Source organism: Vombatus ursinus, unplaced genomic scaffold (genome assembly GCF_900497805.2).
Source record: "Vombatus ursinus unplaced genomic scaffold, bare-nosed wombat genome assembly UNPS02014808.1, whole genome shotgun sequence".
Taxonomy (NCBI): domain Eukaryota; kingdom Metazoa; phylum Chordata; class Mammalia; order Diprotodontia; family Vombatidae; genus Vombatus; species Vombatus ursinus.
The window spans coordinates 2,717,496-2,724,559 of NW_020954586.1; the positions used below are offsets into that span (position 1 = coordinate 2,717,496).

At 42.0% G+C, this 7,064-nt stretch overlaps 1 long non-coding RNA gene across 1 annotated transcript in view; it reads right to left on the minus strand.

Moving 5' to 3' along the window:
- Positions 1-4,142: 4,142 nt before the first annotated feature.
- The window catches only part of LOC114052673, a 3,491-nt gene continuing 569 nt past the window's right edge, over positions 4,143-7,064 (minus strand). The window contains exons 2-3 of the long non-coding RNA XR_003570297.1: positions 6,450-6,685; positions 4,143-5,965 (exon numbers count right to left, since the gene is read on the minus strand). This is a non-coding gene — a long non-coding RNA (uncharacterized LOC114052673). The remainder of the gene's footprint in view (positions 5,966-6,449; positions 6,686-7,064) is intronic.

A 7,064-nucleotide genomic window follows, 5' to 3' on the forward strand; every position in this document is an offset into this window, starting at 1 on the left:
CACAAACCCAATAGTGAGTTAGAGGGGGTGTCTACCCTAAGCATGTGAAGGCTTCCCCTGACAGAATGGGTAGACAAGAATAATTCGTTCCGAGGGGCAGCCGAGTGTTTAGAGCTTGGTCAGACATGGAAGACACCAAGGCCATCCACTGCATCCCAAGCCATCATCAGTCATCCTGGCTTTTGTCTTGCCAATGGACTTCTGATGACTCAAGGAGAGTGAGGCTTTCTGCTTCAATTAATGTGAGTCAAGACATCACCCCGTGATATGATTGATCCTCTTCGAAAACAAAGGACAAAAAACAAGCACCTTCCCTCTGGGAATACCCTCCTAATTTACCCTTTTTTATCTTGTCTGTACTTTGTGTATTGTCTTCCCCATTAGACCGTGAGCTCCCTGGGAGAAGGGATTGTTTGTTTGTTTGTTTTTTTACCTTCCTTGGTATCCTGAGCATTCAAAATTGCTAGTACTTAATACACTTAATAAGGGGCAGCTAGGTGGCGCAGTGGATAGAGCACCGGCCCTCAAGTCAGGAGAGACTTGAGTTCAAATCCGGCCTCAGACCAAACACTTGACACTTACTAGCTGTGTAACCCTCAGTAAGTCACTTAACCCCAACTGCCTAAAAGACAAAAACAAAAACATAATACACTTAATAAATGTTGACTGACTGACTGGCCAAAATACTCATCAGAAAGCAGGGCCTCACCATCTTTTGTTTTCTGCCCTTTCTTGCATCCCCAGCACTTAACAGTGCTAGTACACAGTAGGCAGGGCTTATCCATTCTTCAAGAAGTTAGCTTATTATATGACCTAAAACTTTATGATTTAATAATTCCTCTATTATAAACACAAAAATTATTATTGTTGTACAAATGTAAGTTCAACCTCAATTACCCAGCACAAAAACATGACTTCTGTAAATCTAAAAGTAAACAGCTAGAAATATAATGTCATATATTTATATCCTCAGTAGCAACACTACAACCAATTTTTAATTATCATTAGTAGCAATAACCTGAAAGTCTGAAAGACTGATGAAGCTGACCGAGATGAAGTATATTTGAATGCTGAACTAAGATATTTTGAAAACTACAAATACTGGGGCAGCTAGGTGGCGCAGTGGATAGAGCACTGGCCCTGAAGTCAGGAGGAATTGAGTTCAAATCTGGCCTCAGACCAAACACTTGACACTAGTTGTGTGACCCTGGGCAAGTCACTTAACCCCAATTGCCTAAAAGCAAAAAAACAAAACAAAAAAACAAATGAAAACTACAAATATCAAAGGATAAAAAGCGAAAATATTACTAAGATCAACAAAATAATTTAGGAGAAAGCTGCTTTCAATCTTTGATTTAATCATTCTGCAGAAAAGTATTCAGAATATCTAGAAGATCATGTAATGTTTCATTTCTATGAGGAAAAAAAGCAAAACGAAAGCTAATTCAGGAAACCATAGGCATATTCTATAACCAGAGATTCAACAAAATGTTACAAATCATCACTGGAGGCAGCTAGGTAGGTTGCGTTAAGCACTGTACCCAGAGTCAGGAAGACCCAAGTTCAAATTCTCCCTCAGACATTTACCAGCTATGTGACCTTGGGCAATAATAGTAACTACAATAGCTAACATTTATATAGTACTTACTATGTGCCAGGCATTATGCCAAGCACTTTCAAATTACTGTCTCTTTTGATCAACATGACAACCCTGGGAGGTAGGTGCTACTTTTATCCCCATTTTACAGTAAAAGAAATTGAGGCAGACAGAGGTTAAGTGACTTCCAGGGTCACACAGCTAGTAAGTGTCTGAGACTGGATTTGAACTCAAGTCTTCCTGACTTCAGGTCCAGCACTCTATCTACTGTACCACCCAAGTCACTTAACCTCAGTCTGCCTTAGTCTGCTCACCAGTAAAATGAAAATATTAACAGCGCCTACCTCCCAGGGTTGTTGTGAAGATCAAATGGCATACTGGTAAACTATTTTGTGAACCTTAAAGTGCACAAGAAATGCTAGCTGTTATGACTATTATTATGACCATCCAGAACAGCAGTTCTCAAAGTCCAGGGATTCAGGGGTCCCTGAGACCCTTTCAAGAGGTCCACAAAGTCAAAACTACTTTCACAGTAATACTAAGATGTTTTAATTTCTAATATGGGAAATATCAATAGAAATCACCACACAAACAACAGCTCTATGTGGTCCCAAATAATTTTTAAGTGGATAAAGTGGTCCTGACACCAAAAAATTTAACAACTACTGACGTACTGCAAAGCTCACATTGAAAAAGAACATCATAATCCTGAGCCATCAAGAAAAGGTTAAATTGTGTTGTGCATATTCTATTTTCTAAGGAAGGAAACCCAAAAAAAGGGTTGAAAAAAAAATTCAACTCTCACACAGGCAGCATCCAGACAGCTAAAAACCAACACATTAACACCTCCTTTTGATAGCTGATGGCAGATAAAAACTCATTTATATGATGCTTCAAGTGTTACAAAATTCTTTGCCACAATCTTTTCAGGCTAGCAATATAAGTGTTCTCATCCCCATTCTACGGTTGGGAAAACCCAAGAACAGTAAGGTAAACTGACTTGCTGATGGATCCTGCCTCCACCGTGCCACCTAGCTGGACAACAAAACTCCCATTAAAACATTGGACAATGGTGGTACCAACTGAAAAAGACTGTCTCCAATTCTTTTAACGGATGGAAAAGGTAAAGTTTAATATTAGTTCAAATCATTCTTTTACATAGCTTTTTCTTCTCAGGAGATAACGGGGCAGCTAGATGCCACAGGAGATAGCAGTCCAGAGGACCCAAGTTCAAATCCAACCTCAGACACCTACTAGCTGTATGACCCTGGACAAATCACTTCCCTCTGTTTGCCTCAGCTAGGTCCTCATCTGTAAAATAAGCTAGAGAAGGAAATGGCAAACTACTCCAGTATATTTGCCAAGAAAATCCCAAATGGGATCACAAAGAGTCAAACGCAACTAATCGACTAAACAACAACCACCAGGAGATAAACGCTTCTTGAATTTGGTTGGGAAATAGGAAGAAAAGAAGATGGGGGTGAAAGGAGCATTGGTTAATCTGAGTACAACTAAAGAAAACCTCAGGTTGCCTAAATATATCTTCAACATTTTCACGAGGTTGCCCGAAAGGATATCCCAATCCCTAGGACCCACAAAGAAATAGACATTTACCTCTAAGGATGAGTGACTTACTGCAGAGGTCATTTCTATAACACACAGAGCACCCTAAGCTATTTTATTTGGCTCTGTCTGTAAATAAAAGAGTTATTCATCAACTCTGATTTAAAGCCTGAACAACAGATTGTGTGTCTCTAAAACCAAAGTATTCATGAGAAATGCCTGAATACCAATACCCAAGAATGTTAAACCAATCCAGATTGCTGAAGGAGAAAAACCAATCCAGACTGTTGAAGGAGAAAGAACCCGGTACTTAACTCACTTCCAACAGACCTAGATTAATACCAACATTATTTCTCTTGTTTACTTCAACCTAAAAGTAACAGTTCTATTATTAACCATATAGAAACAAAAAGGAAAGCATTAAGTATCTAATCACCAAGTCAGATACTTAAAAAACAATGATAAATAACGTGGAAATGACATATATCTTTCAGCCAAACTCACATAACTAAATTACTGTCAACATATCTTTCAATGACAATGTACAAAAACAGTTCATAATTATTTAAGAATGTGGAAAATTGTTTATCAAAGAGCAAAATGAGGGGGAAAAAATCAACATATACTGCAATGACAACAAAGTCATACTTTTACATTTTAAACATTTTACATTTTAAAATTCAATTAGTACATACATTTTACATTTTAAAATTCAATTAGTAAAAGTAAAAGAGGAATCCTTCTAAATGATTAATACTCTTTTACTGGTATGTTTCATCCAAGGAGCTCTTCTACCTGCATGGTGCTCAAATATTCCCATCTTTGCAAGCTTCTGAAGCAAGTCAACGGTTTTCATTTATGCAATGGAAATGAAATGACAAAGAAGAAAAATAAATGAACTCTAATCTGTCAATAAATATAAAGTATTTATACTTCAAGGATCTTAAATTTATCATGCGGAATAGAATGTTGTATTTAATACCAACCAATATCAGCAAGGTACAGACAAGTTGGAAATCAAGATGTTATTTTTAAGTAAAAATATCTCTGCATTAAAAATAACCAATGAACTTGAGGAATAACTGCAAATGACAAAAAAAACTCTAAGAGTAAAATAAACTCAACACAAAGGAAGACTTCTCTGAAGACGAAATCCTACATTTACCATAAAGGCAGCCAAATTGGCTGAAGGAGGCCCTAAAACCTTTAAAAGGAGGCTTCCTAAAAACCTGGAAAAGACCAATTTCTTACCAACTCAAGAAAAGCTAGATGAGCTAAAATGCTGCCAACTAGAATGAACAACAGAATATCTTCTGGTTATATTCATTAAGTATCTAATTTTGCAAGACAAAAGATACTTGTGGAATTACTAGCCAGTCTTCTCCCCAACACACCCCCTCAAAAGATTCCTTCAGTAGGTGGCTGTTCTAGAAAAACACCAGTAACAGCATAGCATCAGTCTCATTAAAAGTACTTTTTATTGGAGACCAGGTAGCTTCAAAGTCTAACAAACCAGTTCACACCAACTTCCTTGATGTGCTACCTGAATTTAGTAAGCATTCTGAGTCAAAACAAATCCACATATCTAGAATGTGACTGCCCTGTAAAAGGGCATTGGGGAAAAGGGGAAGGTGAGGGGAAGAAGGGAAGAATGAGTAAAGAGAAAACAACCCCCCAAACAAAAGAAGCTAAGTTATATGGGGAAGGCCTAAGTTTCATATCGGAAAAGGGCATAGACTAAGTGAACTCCTTAAGTCCCGTTCTCCCTAGACAGCTTACACAATAGTCAATACACAGTTGGCACCTACTGTGCTACACAACATATGAACAGCTTTTCAAATTTGTACAAATACATCCATTGGCTCTCCCAAGCCCAACTCTTAAAAGCAGGTAGTTATTTCAAAATTGAAAAAGAAGTTATCAAGGGCCAAAATGACGTGGAACTCTTATTTCCAGTAAAATTGGTACCATTTGCTAACACGATTCTCAGAATTAAATGTGAGTGGAATCATGTCAATTTTCCAGGTACATCCCACTTTGAAACTCTTTCCTGGTGTTAGGTCTGATGAGAAACTCTTGATGCAACAGCCAAGTATGTATACCAGTTTGTCCACTCTGTAACTGCTAAAAACACATAAAAAACGTCAATGTTTAGTAAGAGAAATTAGTTGTTATCTATCTAGAATGGGAAAATACTGCGGAAAGTGATGATGCCCAGAATGAAGATATGAAAAAAGGATTTTTTTTTTTGAAAAAGCAAATAGATATTTTAAAAGCATGACTTTACAACAGAGAATTAAGTTTAATAAATATAACTTGCTCTTCTCCAGGTATTAAGACAAAATTGGACATCAATACCACCTGCCATCTATCTGACATCTAGACAGTCTTAACCTTTTTGAAAGCAAAATTGGAATATTTACCTTGGAGGGAAAGGAACTTCTCCCCATACCAAAAAAGAAGTAGAGTTTTACGTGTTTTGACTTTCACTACAACAATATGCTAAACAATATGGAGCACTACTACTACAGAAGCTAAGCTCTGTGAAGGCAAGAGCTGTCTCCCAATGTGTCCCTTTGCACTCCTCCGTAAGTGCCTTCTGAGAGGTCTTTTTATCTCTGTATCCCCGCACTCAGTCACAAACCCTAACTGTCCACTGCATAAATTTTGGGGTCAGCGAGGAGGAAGGCCAGCGTGCATTCTCTTATCTTCGGGTTGTTCACCTTACTCGGGTCTGGGCCGCTCAAGCAAGCCGGGTAACTCCTACAGACCTCTTCTCTGGTTTTTAGATGCATATAACAAAATCTACAGGATTACAAGGGAAACTAATTACTATACCACACAGCTGTCAAATTATTTTTTTAAAAAAATCAAACAAGTTCATGGACCCCAGCCTAAAAACCCTCTTCCAGGGGAAGGCTCCTATGCACACTGGGCAAGGATGAAGGAGAAGCTAGGAGGAAACCAAGCCAGGCTGAGCACCCGAGTTCAAACCCCAACTCCACTTTGTCACGAGACCTTAGGCCAGTGACTTCCCCGCCCAGGGCCTCGACTTCCTCGGGCACCTTCTGCCTCCAAATCTGGGGCCCTTTTCTACCCATCATCTCGCATGTGTCCCTGTACTTCTTGGGCCTCAGTTTCCTCAGCTGCTAAAGGGAAATGGTCCTAAGGTCCCTTCCAGCCTTCGATCGGACTCTAGGATCCACTTAACGCCTGGGTGAAGTTGGGCACATCCCACTGAGGCCCCAGGGTGAGTCGGGGGACCTAGGTGCGAATCCCGTCGTGTTACCTGTGAGGGCCCAGAGCCGAGGTCCCGCTTAGCGGCCTTGGGCAAGTCATCAAACCTCCCTAGGGCCCAGGGTCCTCCTAGGCTCCTCCTCTATCTGGGTGACCTTGGACTAGAGGCGGCCGGCGGTCCAGTGGGCAGAGTCGGGGAGACCTGAGTTCAAATCCGGCTCAGACACGCACGAGCTGGGTGACCCTGGGCGAGTCACTCGACGCCTCTGCCCGCCTCAGTGTCCCCATCTGTAAAAGGGGGTCGTCAGTCGGGAGACCGTGAGGACGGAGCGGGACAACCGCTGGACGGCAGGAGCCCCGGGCCCCCCCGGCCTGACTCTGGGGGAAGCACCCTGGGCAAGCGCCCAACGAAACCCGGGCCTCAGTTTCCCCGTCGGCAGCAGGGAGAGGGCCCGCCGGGGGGCGGGGGGGGGCGGCCTCCGCCCACCGGCGGCGTGACCTTGGGCCGCGGCCGGCCCCCCCTCCCGCCCGCCTCAGTTTCCCCGCCCACCCCCGGCGGCCGCAGCAACACCGGGCGGGGCTCGCTCCCGGGCCCGGTCCGGCCCAGCCGCGGCCGCGGGCCCCAGCGCCGCCTCCTCCCCGGCGGGTCCACCGGGCGGGAGCGGGC